The sequence below is a fragment of the Lutra lutra genome, chromosome 2 (assembly GCF_902655055.1).
Source record: "Lutra lutra chromosome 2, mLutLut1.2, whole genome shotgun sequence".
Lineage (NCBI taxonomy): Eukaryota > Metazoa > Chordata > Mammalia > Carnivora > Mustelidae > Lutra > Lutra lutra.
Genome location: NC_062279.1, coordinates 7,743,280 through 7,763,514, shown reverse-complemented (window position 1 = coordinate 7,763,514; position 20,235 = coordinate 7,743,280). Strand labels below are relative to the sequence as shown.

Here is a 20,235-nt window from a genome sequence, read left to right as displayed (position 1 = left end):
ACATTTCTGCTGTTAGGTATATAATCTAAATTTTAAAAATTACACACTAAGAATCCACAGCAGTGTTTTCTAATACTAACACAATTAAAAGGGAGAAAAACCCAAAATAAACTTGTCCATATACAGATACCATATAATTGGATTATATTTGCTAATTTCACTTGGACACTTTATTTCTTAGAGTTTTCAGCCTCACTTGCCACTCCCAGCCATCATATTTCGGGACACATTAGCTTAAGTCTCTCTCTGTGAGATATGGCACTAATACTTCTTAATCCACAAAGTATTTTCAGAAGCAGTGACAGGGACAAGCAGATGAGGAAGATGGACACAAAGAATGATCTCACAGCAAGAAATGAGGAAAAACTGATCTACCTTGAGAAGCTGAAGGGGACCAAGGTGGACTACATTAGGATGTGTGTTTGGAGATCCAAAAGGAATACCAAGAGGGAATGTGATGATTGCCATGACAGTCCAAGTGGTACCATTAATGTCACGTCCACAACACACCTTCTCACCCCTTAATTCCTTTTATCCCACCAGGAATGTGCACCTGAGCAGATCTCCACAAGCACATTCCAACATGCCTGAAGAGATCTGTAGAGTCAGAGAGTTCCAACCCAAGCATTTCATGCTTGACCAGACCCTCAAAGCATTAAACAACCACATCCAAAGAACCACCTGAAAACTCAAATTTCAAAATAATCTCAAAGCTCACCCTTGAACAACACATCAGTACTGCTCACAGCACTCCCAACTTTTAGTGATTCTAATCATTCGTAATGAAGTGATAAATCATATAGTATACTTCTCTTTAGCTTAGGTCACTTGGTGTTTTTAATGTGTAGTTATAAACAAAATAGATGAAAGCGTAGTATTTTTATCAGAGAAGAGAATATATACAAAATAAAAATAAAATGGACACTCTAAGACTAAAGGACACCATATCTGAAATTCAGATCTCAGTGGATGAGTTTATTGATAGACTGAATACAGCAGAAGTCAGTATCAATGCAGTGGTATCAGTAACTAGCACATGGCAAAACTAATAGAGAAAAGAAAGAGTGAATAAAACAGAGAACAAGAAAGAGACAGGATATGCTGAAAAGTTACACATAGATGGACAGGGAGTCTCCAAGGGGGAGGAAACATAACAGAACCAATACTCAAAGAGAAAAAGAATGAGAAATTTCCAAAATTGATTTTAAAAAATCAAGTTCCTAGAGATCACCAAATCCTGAGCAGGGTAAATTAAAGCAGAACTACATCTAGGCATACCACAGTTAAGATGCTGAAAACGATGGCCAAAGAAAAAAAAATCTTTGACATGGTCAGAATATTGTCAAAGATCAATCAAAATAACATAAGTCAAAAGATAATGGAATGACATTTTTAAAGTTAGGAGGGGAAAAAAAATAACCACACACCTAGAATGCTACTATACCCAGTGAAAATATAGCTGGAGGCAAAAATTATGATATTTTCATACACACAAAAACTAGGGAATTTATTACCAGCAGGCCGGAACTAGAAAAACATTAAAGGGAGTTCTTCAAGCAGGAACAAATGGTCCCAGGCAGAAATATGAAAATGCTGGCAGTAAGTAAGATCATCAGAAAGAGGAAATATGTGGTTAAATAGAAGTGGATACTAACTATACTATAATTACAATGTCTTCTGAAGTTTAAAATATTTGTAACATTAACATAAGCAAACAGTAACACAAAACGTTAGAGCAGGTTAAATGGAGTTAGGATCCATGAAGAGGTAAAAATAATCACTTCTATTAAATGGTTAAAAGTTAAAGTTACATGTTAGAATTTCCAGCGTAACTACAAAAAAAAAAAGTGAATCGAAGGAAAATGTAATTAGTACAAAATTTGTGAAGAAGAAAACAGAAGTTTGTACATGTAAATCAAATTATAACACCTATACACCAAATGAGAAATGGATTAAAGTTACAAGTAAAAGTAAAATTGGCAAACTCCACTAGAAAACTCAACCATATACGCTTTATAGGAGTCACACTTTACTGGCAAGTTATAGGATGGTTGAAAATCAAAAACAGTAAATTATTTACTAGAATACTATCAACCAAATGAAAGCTCTTATAGTTATATAAATAAAAAATAAATTTTAAGGCAAGAAATATTACTAGAGAGACAGAGGAATGTTACTGAAGAATAAAGGGGGATCTGACTAAATGATACGACGGTTCTGAAACTGCTCCCGCATGACAGGACGTGCAAACATATAAAGCGAGAATGCAGAACTGAAGGAGAAATAGACAGATCTATAATCGTAATGGGAAACTTGAAGTAATCAGTTTCAATATCTGCTAGAAGAGGAAATCCTGTAGAAGTGTGAAGCACCCGAACATAGTCAATTTAAAATCGGCCCAACTGATGTAGAGAGACTACTGTACCTAACAATGACAGAGTTCCCATTCTTTCCAAAGATAAACCACGTGCTGAACCATAAGGAAAACCTCGCCAAACTCCTAAATATTGGGATTCCTTGAGTGTATTTTCTGGTCACAATGGAATGAAGTCTGAGATTAATAAAAGAAAGATGAGTAGATAATCCACGGCTGTCTGGCAATTAAATTACGCACTTCTAAATAATCCTTGGTTCAGAGAGGTAAAAATGGAAGTTAGAAAATATTTAACATCAGATGGCAAGGCCACACAAATACAAATTTGTGTATTATAGCTAAAGCAATGCTTGGAGGTGAAGGGCTAAAGCCTTCATTATATTTTTCTAACAGAAAATGGGAAAGGAGTAACTCAAAGTTTTACCCTGAAATTCAAAGATTTAACTTTCTATCTCAAAAAGCTATGAAAAAATTTTTAAAAAATTTTAAAAATGCAGGAAAAGGAAATAACTCTGAAAAGAGGAGAAAGCATATTTATATTTACAAACATATAGTAGAGAAAATCTACTAAAACAAATGCTGGTTCCATTAGGTCAACTTTTAAAAGACTTATCAAGAAAAAAAAAAAACAGAAAATAAAAATATCAATATCACGAATGAAAAAAAGACATCACTGTAGGAAATACTGACAACCAAAAAAGAGTAAGAGACTATTATGAACACATGTGCAGCAATATAATAGATAAACTTGAATGAATGGATAAATTCTCCAAAAAACACAAATTACCAAAGTTGATGAAAGAATGAGAAAATCTAAGAAGCAGGAATATGAGTCTACAATTAAAACTTTCCCACAGATTATCTCCCAGGCCCAGATGGTTTCACTGGCAAATTTTTGCAAATATTTACAGAAGATCTTTTACACAAACTCTTTGAGAACATAGTGAAAGGAATCACTTATTAATTTTTTACATCCTGCCAAAACCTAAAAAAGATTTTAAAAGAGAGGGAATTACAGAGCAATCTCTCTCAGAAATTAAATATAAAAATCCCAAACAAAAGAGTAAAAACATAACATGTTAATGGATAATAAGATTTACTACTATAAAGATGTAAATTGCCTCAAAATTAATCTACAGATTCAATACAGTCACAATCAAAATTCCAGCATGTGGGGCACCTGGGTGGCTCAGTGGGTTAAGCCTCTGCTTTCAGCTCAGGTCAGGATCTCAGGGTCCTGGGATAGAGCCCCACATCAGGCTCTCTGCTCAGTGGGAAGCCTGGTTCCACGCCCCGCCCCCCACCCCAGCCTCTCTGCCTACTTGTGATCTCCGTCAAATAAATAAATAAAATCTTAAAAAAAAAAAATCCCAGCATGTTTTGTTTGCATGAGTGTTGTATAAATTAACAAGATAATTCTAAAATTTACATGGATATGTAAATGACCAAGAAAAGTCAAGGCAGTGTTGAATAGATGAATAAGGCTGAAGGTTTACACTATTAGCAAACAACACTTCTTATAAAGCTATCATAATTAAGACAGTGTGGTATTGACGTGATGCTACAAAAACTCACAAATGGAGCACAGTACGTCCAGAATAAAGTCCTTCATATGCTGTTAACTGATGATGAAGGTGACAATGCTGTACACTGAAGAAAAACAGACCTTTCAATAATTGCTGGTTGACTGAATACCCTTATGGGAAAACATATCAAAATCTTTACCCCAATTTTACATAATTAAAAAAAAAAACCCACTCATACCAGAGAGATTGGAAATCTAAATATGTAAGGTAAAACAATAAAGCTGTCAAAGAAAACTAATGAGAATATATTGTCTTTGGAGTAGAAAAAAGTTTACTAAACAGGATACACCAAAACAAACTAACAAACAAACAAAACAACCACAAAGGGGAAAAATTGACATATTTGATTACATTAAAATTACAAACTTATATTCATCAAGACAACATTAAAAGAGTGAAAAGTAGGGCACCTGGGTGGCTCAGTGGGTTAAAGCCTCTGCCTTCGGCACAGGTCATGATCTCAGGGTCTTGGGATCGAGCCCCGCATGGGGTTCTCTGCTCGGCGGGGAGCCTGCTTTCCCCTCGATCTCAGCCTGCCTCTCTGCCTACTTGTGATCTCTCTCCCTATCAAATAAATAAATAAAATCTTAAAAAAAAAAAAGAGTGAAAAGTAAGCCAGAGAGTGGGAGAAAATATTAACAATACATATATCTTAATAAACTGATCTACTACTAAAAAACAAAAACAAAAAAAGACTGGCAAGCCAGTAGAAAAATGAACATAAGACTTTGGACAAAAGACAAAAGGACTTCATAATCACAAAAAGAGGGCAATGAACATATGAAAGTTGTCCGTTATTACTGCAGGTTAAAACCATAAAGAGATCCTGCTACGTTTCCAACAGCAGGGCTAAAATGCACATAAAATGCACAATAGCACAGGTTGGCAAGGCTGCGGACTAACTGAGACTCATATGCTGCTCCTGGGAGTGTAAATTGAAACAAACAATTTGAGGGATGCCTGGATGGCTCAGTTGGTTGGGCGGCTGCCTTCGGCTCGGGTCATGATCCCAGCGTCCTGGGATCGAGTCCCACATCAGGCTCCCTGCTTGGCAGGGAGCCTGCTTCTCCCTCTGCCTCTGCTTCTGTCTGCCTGTGCTCGCTCGCTCTCCCTCTCTCTCTGACAAATAAATAAATGAAATCTTTAAAAAAAATAAATAAATAAAAAATAAAAATAAAAATAAAAAAGATTTTATTAAAAAAAAAAGAAACAAACAATTTGAATAACTCATTGGCAGGATCCTTAAGGCTGTGAACAAATATATACCATATGACCCAGCCTTTCACTCCTAAGTGTTAGCCAACAGCAATGGGTATTACGGGTATGTATGGTCACCAAAGACCTGTATTATAATGTTCAGAGCACCTCTATCACAGGACCGAAGTGCAAACGGCTCTGGTCTATGGTAACAACAGAATGGATAAATAACTGGTGTATCCGGACAATGGAAGGGGTTGCAATAATGAGAATGAATGGCAACAGCTCCAGGCAACCTGTATAGACGAATCTCACAAACACAGCACTGATCGAAATGAGCTAGACACAAAGATAACATTATGATCATATTGCTCCGTTGACATAAAGCACAAAAACAGACAATATTCGTCTGTTCTGCAAGAGGTCAGGACAGAGGTTACCCTTGGTGGAGGTTGTGAATGATGGTAACATTCTGTTTATCCTTACAAAAATCTATAATCTAAAAAAAATTCAGAGAAGAATTATCTCTGGATGATAGGTCTCTTTGAATCTTAGTTATCAGAGCCAGAAAGTTCTTTTTAATGAATCCTCATATCCTGAAAGTTTGACCAAGGTTCCTAACTGGAATCTCTAAATTGATCTAGTCTAAAAATAAAAAATGACTTGCGCTACAGTAATTTAAGAGGTCTAAAATGTCCAGCACATGTTATGGTGTATCGTAAATATTTTCGCTTTTTAGACTACCTAATGGAATTCCAAGTTAACTGCTATATACTAATTTGATTTTCTAAGAAAACCTATTTTGAGCAGTTTCTTAAATATACTGTATTTCTAAGATACATAAATGTGGTCTCTGTCAAAATTCAAGGAAAAACATTTCCCGTTTTTATGAAAGTGATTCTTTTTATGGAAGTGGACACAGCAGAAAGAGTATTATCAACTGTTCAAAATATCTTTATTTTTAGATAAGACTGTATTTCTCTGTATATACATCATCTTTGCCTTTGCTATTTCATAACACCTAGAACAAAAAATAAATGAATTCAAAATGTCCTTGGAAAAACATCTCATAAAATGCAGATGAACCGCTATTAGAGAAAAAAAAATTTTTTTTTAAGATTTTATTTATTTATTTGACAGAGAGAGATCACAAGCAGGCAGAGAGGCAGGCAGAGAGAGAGGAGGAAGCAGGCTCCCCGCCGAGCAGAGAGCCCGATGTGGGGCTCGATCCCAGGACCCTGAGATCATGACCCGAGCCGAAGGCAATGGCTTAACCCACTGAGCCACCCAGGCGCCCCTAGAGAAAATTTTTTGAGAAAAAGAAGAAAGTGTATTACTAAGCTCTATTTGCCCAGATTCTGGACAGTGAAATGCACCTGGTATGCATTGTCTACTTGAAGAGCAGGGGCGTGCTGTCTGTAGCCCACCCTTTGCCCCCACCTGTATCTGGATGATGAAGGCAGAAGCTTCAGGAGATACCCTCCATCATCAGATGGGGGTTCCCCTCAAGGAATGGCACAACAGTGGACCTCTGAAAACGAGAGCTAGACCTCTGAAGGCCTCTTGGACTTCATACCTCCAGCCTTTTTTCTTTTTCATGTGTGAAAGAAACAGACTTCTATCTTGCTTAAGCCCCCATGATTTTGCATTTCTTTATTACATTTGAACAAACCTTGGGTAGGCTCGTAGCCTGCATCATTTCCAAAGTCATATTTTAGAAAGCAGAATTCATCAATAATGTCAATTGGTTATAATCTTCTTAATCGTCTTTAAGTAGAAGTAACTCCCAGGCTTTCATCAGCACAGGCATGTACTATGATTAAAATTCAGTCATTCCTGTCCACCCTACTACAACAGGCAGAGCTGGGGTTTCCCTATTTTCCCATACCGAATGTATCTCTGGGCAACCACCTCATACTCAGCGAAAAGCATCTCTATCCATGTGTATCTGCTGTATCACGTTATTCCATTCATTTCAGCAAATATTGAGTGGGTGTTTATCATACCTAGGCACTAATGCTGGTTACAAAAGATGCAAAGATGAGCAAGAAACAAACTTCAAGAACAAGAAACAAACTTCAAGAAGCTACAGCATCAGGAGAGCCAGACACAGCCCTGTCGCTGCCTGTTGTCTAACCAACAACATTCCCGCCCATCTCCTCCCCTGCCCACAGAAACCCAGAATACTCACGTGCAGGTGAGGACCGGACTTTTCCTATTGCTAGGAGGTGAAGGATGCTGGTCTAAACCAGTCATACTAATATCATCCCCCTGGGATAATCACTGCACTAAGTGTGGGCATGTGACACAATTTCAGCGGATGAAATGTAAGTAGCATTCTCTGATGTCCTTCTCCCCCTGCTGCTTTTGACCTGGACACTGACGTGCTGCTGTTGCTGCAGGAGCTATCTTGAATCCATGACATAAAGGCCAAGAAAACTCCAGAAATGTTGCAATGCTAACGCTATGATGCACCATCTTCAGTCACTTGTTCTATATTTTTTTAAATCTCTCTTGAAGTCACTGGTTTTCTGTTATTTACATTTCACTTCTTTTCTGAGAGACACAAATAAATGTATGAGACAATTTTCAGTAGCTGCTTTTTTTTAATAGATTTTATTTATTTATTTGACAGAGAGAGACACAGCAAAAGAGGGAACGCAAGCAGAGGGAATGGGAGAGGGAGAAACAGGGCTCCTGCAGAGCAGAGAGCCCCACGCGGGGCTCGATCCCAGGACCCTGGGGATCATGACCTGAGCCAAAGGCAGACACTTAATGACTGCGCCACCCAGATGCCCCAGTAGCTGCTTTAATAGAGAATAAGCAAGGGTTTAGAGGAGTGAAAAGACAAATCTGCTTTAAGTGCTTAATAAGGCTGTCCAAAAAAAGAAACAGAGAAAGAGAGACAGATGTGAACTTTCATGCAAAAAATTATTTTTTTATGCCTAAAGAATCATGGTACCTGAGGAAAACAGTGACTTGTCTGCCGGACAAGAAGGCAAATATATAATGATGGAAAATCATGTAGATCGGGGTAAGGACTGTGGATTTTATTTTCCATGTGATAGGGAGTCCTTGAAGCAGTTTAAGCATGGTGATAATGATATCAGATTTCTTGATTTACAAATATTACCCTGGCACTCAGAGTAGAAGACTGGTGGGCAACAGGGCAGCAAAACATACAGAAGTAGGTGACAAACAATGAGGCTGAACTACTAGCCTGTGGGAAGTGAGCGCCAGGAAGCATCCCGGGAAGACTGTTTCTCAGCTGGCTGGCCAAAGGACAGGGTCTGTTAGGAGGGGGACAGGCCCCGGGTAAAGCTCTACTGAGATCTACTGACTCTGAGTGTGTGCAGGACATGTGGGTAGCTATGCCTCCAATAAAAGAAATAAAGATCAAGAACCAAAAAATGAAAACCAGCTACAAGCAGGCACAGAGAGTACTTACATTACTGATAATTCATTCCTAGGTTCTATTCTTCTGATACTAATGCATTACTTAATTAATCTGCATTTCATTACCTACATATTATAAAGTCCACAACGATTAAAATGTGAGTATAACTAGAGAGACAAATAGCTAAATATAAGTTTAATTAAAACTTGTTATACTTTCAAATTCCAACTGAGGAGTTTTGTCCTCCCAGGCTTCAAGGTTCAAAGCCCTATTTTGTTCACAAGCTCAGTCTGCCCGCAGTCTCCCGTGTTTTAGAGGCATAAGAGGTGTTCCAGCATTTCTAGAGGCTTCCATCAGTCTCTCATAACTTCTCATTTAAACACAGCAGTGAACATCTGTTGTCTGCTTCCCCATCATCTTCCTTCCTTTCTTTCAGAAATAACTCTGCAGTTTTGTCTGGTGATTCCCCAAACATCTGCTTTGGTCCAGGTTTAAGTGGAAGCCCCGTCTGAACTGGAGCAGGTGGTTCAAATTTACACTAATCACTTCCTTGGCCGTGGTGATGGTTCAGTGACAGGAACACAGCTTAACTGTGTCTAAGCATGAAACGCAGGACTTTTGTAAGCACTACTCCATCCTCTGTCGACATGAGAGCCACAGTGAGCCTGAAATGAGAGCCAACGCAAGCATCGGGCTCTCACGAGAAGTGATCTAGAACCGCTGGGGGTTACTACCTAGAGTGTGAGAAAAGCCAGCACAGGAGAAAGGGGCTGAGTCAAAAGAAGAGTAAATGACACGCGCACGCTACCTAACCTTAGACTTTCAGTTACATGAATAGTAATTCCTGTGGCATTTTCTGTTGCTGAAACGGAAAGAATCCTAACTGGCTCTTATAAGATCACAGAAAACACACACACAGAGACACACATACCAAAAAGCCTTCACAGCGGCGCTCAAAACAACGTCTCACAACATTCCAAAGGGAAATCCCACTATATACCAAAGTTCTCTAATTCTGTCTTAGGCACTAGTGTCCTAGGTAGATCATCCACGGTACTGTTAGAAAGTTAAAATGTCTTTCTCCAAAAGTATGTCTAAATGAACACTATCACTGCCTCACTAGCTGTCCCCCATTCAGAGAAACAAGATCTCTGTCACTCAGACGTTCCACTGTGTCATGGGAGCTGGGGCGCTGCCTGTCATTCCCTTCACGCACTTCTTTGTGTCCTCTCCACTCCATTTATGACCTCTACTATTCCTACTTAGCAACTACAGAAAAAAAAAAAAAGAAAAAAAAAAAAACCCAGCTACTAGAAAAGAAACGGGAGACAAATGGGACGTAAAAGAGTACCACTGTACCCCGGTAAGTGTAACTCTTTAATTATATATTACAAATGGAAGGGAAAAGCACAAAAGTATTTGTATTTTTTAATGTATTTCCTCCATCCATTTAGTCAAGGTAGAGAGGAAAAAATTCCATCTCAGGATAAAAGAACCACACTAGGTAATGAAAAGCATGCTAGATGATGGCAATTAGGTCAGGATATTGACATAAGTTTTGTTTTTGTTGAGATTTTTATATTGATCAAATAGTGATATGACTGATCCACTGTTCAAGAAGACAGAGACTAGGCTCGCAGCAATCTGCATGGTCTTTTGATTCTCCTTTATGGGCATCCTCTCATTCAAGAATAAGAATGAGGATACTACCAGCTAAGATAAAAAGGCTCTGGGATGAGATAGTCAAAACAACGATCATGAAGAAACTAAAAGGCAAGAGCAGAAGAGAGATCCACATCAAAGAGCAGTAAAAGGCAGAATTCGAAAACAAAACAAAATAAAACTTGTATTAGTGATTTCAGAAAACAAGTAAAAAAACCTCAAAAGCATTATGGGAAGGGACGCCTGGGTGGTTCAGTCGGTTAAGCATCTGCCTTCAGTTCAGATCATGACCCCAGCGTCCTGGGATCGAGTCCCACACCAGGCTCCTTGCTCAGCGGGGAGTCTGCTTCTCCCTCTGCCTGCTGCTCCCCCTGCTTGTGCTTTCCCTCTCTCTCTGTCTGACATATTAACAAATTCTTAAAAAAAAAAAAAAAATTATGGGAAACAAAGATTTTTTTTTTTTTAATTAGAGAGAAAAGGAAACATACCAGTGTACAGGGGATGAAAACCCAAACTACATATTATAAACATGTTTAGAGATGACTCGAGCACAAGTAAAATAACAGAAATAAAAGCAACAACCCAATAAGTAGCCAAAGCAACATTACTTGAACTGAAAAAGACCCTGATTAGAGAGAAACCCTGATTAGGACCCTAAAAGTGGTCTTCTTTTTTTTTTTTTATTTTATTTATTTGACAGAGAGAGATCACAAGTAGGCAGAGAGGCAGGCAAAGAGAGAGAGGGAAGCAGGCTCCCCGCTGAGCAGAGAGCCCGATGCGGGGTTCGATCCCAGAACCCTGAGATCATGACCTGAGCCAAAGGCAGAGGCTTAACCACTGAGCCACCCAGGTGCCCCAAAGTGGTCTTATTTCAAGCAAAATACATTTTTCAAAAAGATCCATACATAGGTAGAAGGCAAATTCAGGGGTTAATTCAGTTTTTTACAACCATATGAGTATCTAAGTAGAATTCTTAAAAATGTTATGTACAAACGCAGAGAATTCAGACTGACATCTTTCACCACTGCTGAACACGTATCAGAGGTACAATAACTATGTTAAATTCAACTATGATGACCTTACTATTCTATAAATGACCAAGATATAATTTATGTGTGAAGGGAAAACAAAGAGAAAAACACTGTCATAGACACAAGAATTTAGAAGGCATTTACTCATGTAACATTCCTTTTAAAATCATTTGAATAGGGGCGCCTGGGTGGCTCAGTGGGTTAAAGCCTCTGCCTTCGGCTCAGGTCATGATCCCAGGGTCCTGGGATCGAGTCCCACATCGGGCTGTCTGCTCCGCAGGGAGCCTGCTTCCTCTTCTCTCTCTCTCTGCCTGCCTCTCTGCCTACTTGTGATCTCTGTCTGTCAAATAAATAAATAAAATCTTTAAAAAAATAAAATAAAATTAAATAAATAAAATCATTTGAATAAAAAAATACAGGCTTTTGAAAAAATGAATCAGAATGACTCAAATATAGAAGTTCATGTAATTTAAAAATATATTAAGCAAAGAAACCTGAATATCTAAGTTATATGGTTAAAAAATCATTAAAAAAATAATTCAAAAGGAAAAAAAATTCCAAAGGAATTATTGAAAGAGAAGACCAATGATATAAAAGTTATCAAAAAAATTTAAAATCTTGGTTTTCCCAAGTACTGAAATTAAGGAAAAGAAGAAAACAAAGATATGCTAAATTTCTCATTTTACAAAAGTAATCAATAGACACAATTTATTTCTTGATATTTAGAGAGAAATTGACTCAAAGTATTTTTATAATTAAAAAATAATCGGGGCACCTGGGTGGCTCAGTGGGTTAAGCCTCTGCCTTCGGCTCAGGTTATAATCTCAGGGTCCTGGGATCGAGCCCCGCATCAGGCTCTCTGCTCAGCAGGGAACCTGCTTCTCCTCCCTCTCTCTCTCTGCCTGCCTCTCTGCCTTGTGATCTCTCTTTGTGTGTCAAATAAATAAATAAAATCTTTTAAAAAACATAACGAAAAATATCATCATGAAACAAATACTAAATTTTGAATTCCTGTTAAAATAGACCATAAACAAGGCCAAAAGAAAAAAGTCAGACAAAAATATATAAACATATACATAACATCTTAAAATGCAAAAAGTGATAATGAATCAATGATTTGAAAAAGTTTTCTGTAGTTAGCTTAATAGGCATGTTATAGTTAGGTCCCAATATTCAAGAATCTACATACAATTTATATATATGTATAAACATATACACACGGACACATACACACATTTTTTTAAAGATCTTATTTATTTACTTGACAGACAGAGATCACAAGTAGGCAGAGAGGCAGGCAGAGAGAGAGGAGGAAGCAGGCTCCCTGCTGAGCAGAGAGCCAGATACGGGGCTAGATCCCAGGACCCTGGGATCATGACCTGAGCTGAAGGCAGAGGCCTAACCCACTGAGCCACCCAGGCGCCCCACATACACACATTTTAAAAACTAAAAGAATACACACCACAGGGTAAAGTGTTAGCTATTTCATAGCCGGAAATTTATTATTCCTTTGACTTGTTTATGTTTTCTAAAATTTTAATAATCCTTTCTCAATTTCATTCATTCATTCAACAAGTAGTTATTAAGCCCCAACTAGGTGCCAGTCAGGCATTCATGAAAAAACACTCTGCAAAACAGACAAAAATCCTGCCCTTCCACGGTTCTTATTCTTGAGGAAAGGAATGAGAGAATGAACTAAGCAAACAAGTCAATGGCATATATGAGAAGAGAATTCGTGGTACAGAGAAGATAATGGAGGAAAAGAGGACAAGGAGTTCTGGAGATTGAGCTGGCGTGGCAATTTTTTTAAAAGACTGTGTGTGTGTGTGTGTGTGTGTGTGTGTGTGTGTGTGTATTTGTTAGAGAGAGAGAGCACAAGCAGGGGGAGCAGCAGGCAGAAGGACAAGCAGACTCCCCCATTGAGTAAGGAGCCCAATGTCCAATGCAGGGCTGGATCCCAGGACCCTGGGATCATGACCTGAGCTGATGGCAGACACTTAACCGACTGAGCCACTCAGACACCCCTCACATGGCAATCTTAAAAGATGGGAGTATGGGTGATACTGAGGTGACACTAAGCAAAGACTGGAAGGAGATGAGAAGGGCAAAATATACAGGCATCTGGTGTCCGGTGCCGAAAGCATGCTGAGCCAAAGCAAAGGTGGAAACCAAAGTTTGTGGCTGGTTTGAGAAACACTGAGGAAAATCAATAAAAGGATATAAAAATGTATTCAAACATCAGAGACATACCAGGATGCGGAGATTCAAGGTAGTTTTGTTTAACTCACCTTTATAGTCTCTGGAATTTTGCAAATTTTCTTAATAGAACTATACTGATTACATTAACAAAAAACAAAGAACAAAACCCTAAAAACTTTTGCTAAAAATCAGTGTTTAAAATTTGAATAAATCTATGCTCAGAGCTATACAAAAAAAATTTTTGTAATTATATAATCAACATGTGCTCATTAGAAAATATCTGGAAACTGCCCCCCAAAATGTGTTTTTTAATAAGCCATTGGCTCACTAACTTGAGGTCTTTTTCCTCTGTCTAGCATCCGTTAATTCTACAGGACCACTATTCTCACTGATACGTGGAGCCATGGATTATCAAGATGAACGAAATTTTAAAAAATCTCTATATCAATCCATCTCAAAGTGTGGGTCTTACTTCTCTTGCATCAGAATTAACTGAGAAACTGGGGCACCTGAGTGGCTCAGTGGGTTAAGCCGCTGCCTTCGGCTCAGGTCATGATCCCAGGTCCTGGGTTCGAGCCCCACATGGGGCTTTCTGCTCAGCAGGGAGCCTGCTTCCTCCTCTCTCTCTGCCTGCCTCTCTGCTTACTTGTGATTTCTCTCTGTCAAATAAATAAATAAAATCTTTAAAAAAAAAAAAAAGAATTAACCGAGAAACTTGCAAAAGTTGCAGGTTCCTGGATCACACCCCAAAGCTAGTGGGTCAGAATCTTATGGTAGAGCCTGGAAACCTGCTTTTTTTTTCTTTAGGTTTTTATTAAAAGTCTAATTAGTTAACATATCATGCAATATTGGTTTCAGGAGAATTTAGTGATTCATCACTTATATCTACCACTGAGTGCTAACCACAACCGCCCTCCTTAACACCCATCACTCATTTAGCTCATTCCCCACCCAGCTCTCTCCAGGAACCCTCAGTTTGTTCTCTAGAGTTAAGCATCTCTTATGGTTTGCCTCCCTCTTTTTTTTCCTTCCCTTATGTTCAGCTGTTTCATGGAAATCTGCTTTTAACATTACCCCCAGATGATTTATATGCACAGTAAAGGTGGAGAACTACTTATATAGTTTAAGGACAGTAAAGATAATTTAGCTGAAAAACTGCCTCTAGAATCTTGTACTGACCAAGATTCAACTCTTAAATTTCTACCATTCCTACATTTACCTTTCCTGAGCTTGGCTGGGCACTTACTCTCAGCACGCCCAGCATATGTCAAATCATGATGTTCTTAAAAGCTTACATGGTAAAATAGGTCACAACAAGCACATGGTATTAACCTACGTTAAAATCCTGGATTAGTTAGCAAACAGAAAAGATTAAGGTCATTATGGTAGTTCTAGTTTGGACTCAGAGAACGATCACTCACGCCAGCACAAATTCAATTTGATCAAGAAAACACGCTTGTTATAAGCCCAAGACACTGATTTAAAGATTTCATCATCCACCTACACGGACTCTATCATCCATCTGCACATTTATTTTTACACTTTCCTACACTTTAACCCCCAAAATGAAAATTATATGGATTTAAATTATGGAATTAGTTTTCTCTAGATGGTTGGAGGATTTTAGAATCTCTTGAGCTGCAATGTGGGGATAACTTTTAATTTGACTGAAGAAGTAATCCACTTTTCTTGAACAAAGGGATCATGTTTATACCTCAGTGTGACCATTCTGAGTCAGCGAAAGAAAAGCAGAGGAGGGGTGAAATCATCTAAATTTTCACCCATAAACTAGTAAGTTAGAGGAAAATATTCCATTGACAGAAACATTTTAATATAAGTATGTATTTGTCATAAAAAGATATTGGATTATTTCCATATTAGGGTATGGCAAAAATATGTAGCCTTATTTTTTTATTTTATTTTATTATTTTTTAAAGATTTTATTTATTTATTTGACAGAGATCACAAGTAGGCAGAGAGGCAGGCAGAGAGAGAGGTGGAAGCAGGCTCCCGGCTGAGCAGAGAGCCCGATGTGGGGCTCAATTCCAGGACCTTGGGACCATGACCTGAGCGGAAGGCAGAGGCTTTAACCCACTGAGCCACCCAGGCGCCTCTGTAGCCTTATTTTTATAAATAGGATCATTACTCCTGAATGAAAACTTGAGAAGCTATGCCATGAATCATTTTGTAAACCAGGATCCCCACCCCTTTCTATTAGTCTGTTTTGTGGGTTGTATTTTTTTATATGAGTTTTTAAGCAAGGGTGGGCTTTTATGCTTATCTGTTTGAAAATAAGGATTCCAATTTGGCACTATTACTTGGACTGGCATTTTCTCATTCTTGGCAAGTGGTATTAAAAATTATTTTGATAAGTCAATTTAGAAAAACCAGCAAAGGAAATCCAATGGTGTTAAAGCTGGAAAGCTTTAAAATGAACAGAAATAGCCCACATAAGTCACTAAATCCAAAAATGTCTTCAATGTATGCATCCATACATTGATAGAAGGCCTGCGATAAATCCTAAAGTTTGATAAGTGAAGGGTTGCATGGGCTAAGTCAGGACAAATGCAGATCACATAGGTTCCTTATTTACTTGATAGCCCATCTGTCAAAAATTATGCTCTTAGGCAACATAAAATTCCCCTCAAAGATGAATTAATGTAGTTAATAATGAAGATGAAACATTATGTCCAAAAAGCTACTATCAGGGGCGCCTGGGTGGCTCAGTGGGTTGGGCCGCTGCCTTCGGCTCAGGTCATGATCCCAGGTCCTGGGTTCGGGCCCCACACCGGGCTTTCTGCTCAGCAGGGAGCCTGCTTCCTCCTCTCTCTCTGCCTGCCTCTCTGCCTACTTGTGATTTCTCTCTGTCAAATAAATAAATAAAAAAAAATCTTAAAAAAAAAAAAAAAGCTACTATCAGATGTTTATGAAATGTACCCACTATTATGTTTTCAGGAATTAATTCATTTATTTGGCAGTTCATGTGCTCCCAAGTTTCAAAAGTGGAATTATACAATGGCCATTACCAGCTCATGAGGTGTTGGGGTCCAACGGCATAATGTACCTTATATCAGTACTTTCCAAACCCTACCTTGTTTAAGAATCACTCAAGGCTTATTAAAACAGATTCTGATCCCTCCCTTAGAGATTCTGATTGGCTCAGGGCCTGATGTGAGAATCTGCATTTCTAACAAGCTCATAGGAAAGCTGCTGGTCTAAGGTACTTCGAGTAACACTGCTCTAGATGGCATCTGGTACCAGAGTGGCACAAAGTCTAGAAAATAAACATCTAACTTCAAAGTGATACCTAATGGTAATCATCATCTAGACTTCAGATACAACTTCCAAAAGTTTCTTATTTTTAGTATTCAACTGCATTTATTATTCAACTGGAGATGTGATGGCTACAGGCACTTAGGTACCACTGAGATGTATTGGGATAAAGAATTTTTAAGATAAATGAATCCCCAAGAAAATCACATAAGACTTTGCAGCAAAACTTAACTTGTATTAATAAGCAAATCAATGAACAATACAAATTGTGGGAAAACACTTTCTAACCAATATTTTAAGTAACCCTTCTATATGATGAAACCAAACACCTGTAAAGTGCTCACTTTGTACAGTAATTATTTTAACAATATAGAATAAACATAAAAGTGATGTAATTCCTAACTACTCCAAGTTTTGAATTAGGTATTCAAAAAAATGTAATGAAAGAGAAAATGATGGGGCACCTGGGTGGCACAGTGGGTTGAGTGACTGACTCTTGGTTTCATCTCAGGCCTTGGTTTCAGGGTTGTGGGATCGGGCCCCACGGCAGGCTCCCCCCATCAGCACAGAGTCTGCTTGAGATTCTCTCTCCCTCTCCCCTGCCCCCTCCCCCTCCCCTGTCCACTCATGGGCTCTCTCCGTCTCCCTCTAAAATAAATAGATAAATATCCTTCCCCAAAAAAAAGGAAAATGATGCTGGTGACATATTCTGCGCTTCTTTAGGGAGCAGCACAATGCAAAATATCAGAGCCCAAGTTCTATATCAGCTTTCCCATTGACTCATTTTGAGCAACATATCATTACGTGTTTCGTGACCTCATCTACAAAATAAGGGTGTTAGATTAACTGGTCTCTAAGAGGCCTTCCAGCAAACATTCTGAAATGACTCTTCCAAGCCTATTTACCATACTTACCTTCAAAATAAAATGTTAACTCTTGATGAAAATTCATTCGTACTGTTTTATCTTAAAGGACCAAATTTAATTAACTATTACCTGTTTCATATTAACCAACTGTTTAATTTTCAAGACTCCACGTGGAGGTGTTTTACATAGTAAGGGGCAGGTTTTCCTACAGCACATCAAACATGAGTGCTCTCTGTAATGAGAATTATTTTCTACTTTCCAATTTGAAAGTTTCTGTGTACAAGATAAGAAATTGAATTTATTATATATAATTGCAAATGAGGCTGCCTGGGATATTGGTCCTTGCTCACAACCTAGTGTGTCAGCAACCTGGAAGAAAATGAACCTAAGAATAAGGAAGACAACTGAACTCCTCTATTGTGAGTTGTCAATGGCTGAGCATTCGAATCTATAAATTAAGTACTGAATGTAGTAACATCCTTACCAAAGCATGAAAAATTATCTTACATTTCTTCATAGAGTTTTCCTGAATATGACCATTATCAATAATCCTTATTAATAGCAAATAACTGATAAATTATCTGCCGTATGATCTTACTGTAGAAGATTTTTATTACCATTGTTAATATATATATATGTAATTAAAATGCAGAACTGCAGAGTTTTAGGAGTAATTAGGCTAAAAAATCACAGTGGGGACCCACCTGTAGAGTAATAAAAAGCAAGACTTCTGTCATTACTGTTTTTTAAATTCTCTCACTCAAGTAGACATCTGCATGACAAATGTCTCCTATGGCTTCAAAGGCAGGCGGACTTTTCTACAAAGTCTAGCCTATTTCAACTGTTTGAATTTCTCTTCAGTTACAGATCTAGTTTTTTCTAGTCATTGAAGTCAGGTAAAAACATCCTGAACCCTCTCTCCTAATGTGACAGCTCACGTTTTACTGTTACAACTTTTGAAATCTTTCTAATCGATCATGAGATATTTTCTTGATACACAAAGGCATTCGTCAAAGCTGGTCATTTTATAATATGTCTCTACCAATATTTGTAACCAAAGTTACATATTCTTGAACATTTTAAGCAACCCCAGGTAAGAAAAAAGACTTTCCTTTAGGTTTTGTTTCTCTATAGAGTAAATTCTTTGGGGAATTTCTCAAATTCTCTTCAGGCATCCACATCTCATTTCTTTCTTTCTTTCTTTCTTTCTTTTTTAAAGATTTTATTTATTTGACAGACAGAGATCACAATTAGGCCCACAGGCGGGCAGAGACAGGGAGGGAAAGAGGCTCCCTGCTGAGCAGAGAAGCCTGATGAGGGGCTCTATCCCAGGACCCTGGAATCATGACCTGAGCCAAAGGCAGAGGGTTTAACCCACTGGGCCACCCAGGGGCCCCCACATCTCATTTCTTTCTCACAATCTCCAGGAAAGGTCTCATCAACAGTGAGAGAATAATCTCCATGTGATTATCACAGAATACAGCAAGTCTTGAATGTTGAAAAGTGCCAACCAATTCTTAGTTTAATATGTTTCTGATACAAAAGAAAAGAAGGTATCAGAGTTAATAAAGAAGCCCCTCCCAAATTCCTAACATGATTCTTATGGATTAAAATACTCAATTCCTAGACAAACCATAAGAGACTCTTTTTTTTTTTTTTAAAGATTTTATTTATTTATTTGACAGAGAGAAATCACAAGTAGGCAGAGAGGCAGGCAGAGAGAGAGGAGGAAGCAGGCTCCCTGCTGAGCAGAAAGCCCGATGTGGGGCTCGAACCCAGGACCTGGGATCATGACCTGAGCCGAAGGCAGCGGCTTAACCCACTGAGCCACCCAGGCGCCCCCCCCATAAGAGACTCTTAATCTCACAAAACAAACTGAGGGTTGCGGGGGTGGGGAGGGGTAGGGAGAGGGTGGCTGGGTTACCGACTTTGGGGAAGGTATGTGCTAAGGTGAGTGCTGTGAAGTGTGTAAACCTGACAATTCACAGACCTGTACCCCTGGGGCTAATAATACATTATATGTTAATAAAAAATTTTTTTAAAAAATTTTCAGTTCCTGAAAAAAGTTCAGTTCCTGAAAACACACTAAAAGCTGTATGACTTCACTCGAATATTTCAGAGTAGATATACAAAATATAAAAGAAAATTAGTTGATTCTACACAGTAGTAGTAAAGTTTGTATATATGGCATTGCCACGAATGGATGAGTAAACTGGTGATTCAGTAATCTGATAAGCTGTCACCTTTCTGGAATATACCAGACTTCAATAAATTCTGAAATTTATTGTGAATGTGAATGTGAATCCCTCAAAACTGAATTTCATTTTGGTCTTCATTTCAGAGGTTAGGCAAAAAAATTAGGTAGTCTGGAGAATTTGAACAAATTTTATTGATCGTGATAACCTAATCACTTATGTTGGACTTCTATTAACTACCAGGGTAAAACAAAGAAAAATACAACTATTCCTAATTGTCTCTGAGTGATTTAAAAACCGCCACTGGCTCCTCTGTGCCCAAGCTGAGGGCTAGAGGTAAAGGCTAGAGAAAATAACAAAAACATTCCAGCCTTCATAGTCCCTCTACTGGGAGCAGGGGATTTAACAACATTTTTTTTCCTAAGCTAAATTAATTTGTGGCTTTCTAATATATG

At 38.2% G+C, this 20,235-nt stretch overlaps 1 protein-coding gene across 9 annotated transcripts in view; it reads right to left on the bottom strand.

Moving 5' to 3' along the window:
* Positions 1-20,235, bottom strand: part of WDR17 (WD repeat domain 17) — a 114,115-nt gene that overhangs the window by 91,776 nt on the left and 2,104 nt on the right. The window contains exon 1 of one of the 9 annotated variants that reach the window (XM_047714090.1): positions 7,349-7,488. The exons of the other annotated variants lie outside the window; for them this stretch is intronic. The gene's annotated coding sequence lies outside the window, so the exon portion shown is untranslated. Of the gene's footprint in view, positions 1-7,348; positions 7,489-20,235 lie in introns of those variants that run through there. 9 annotated transcript variants of the gene reach the window in all.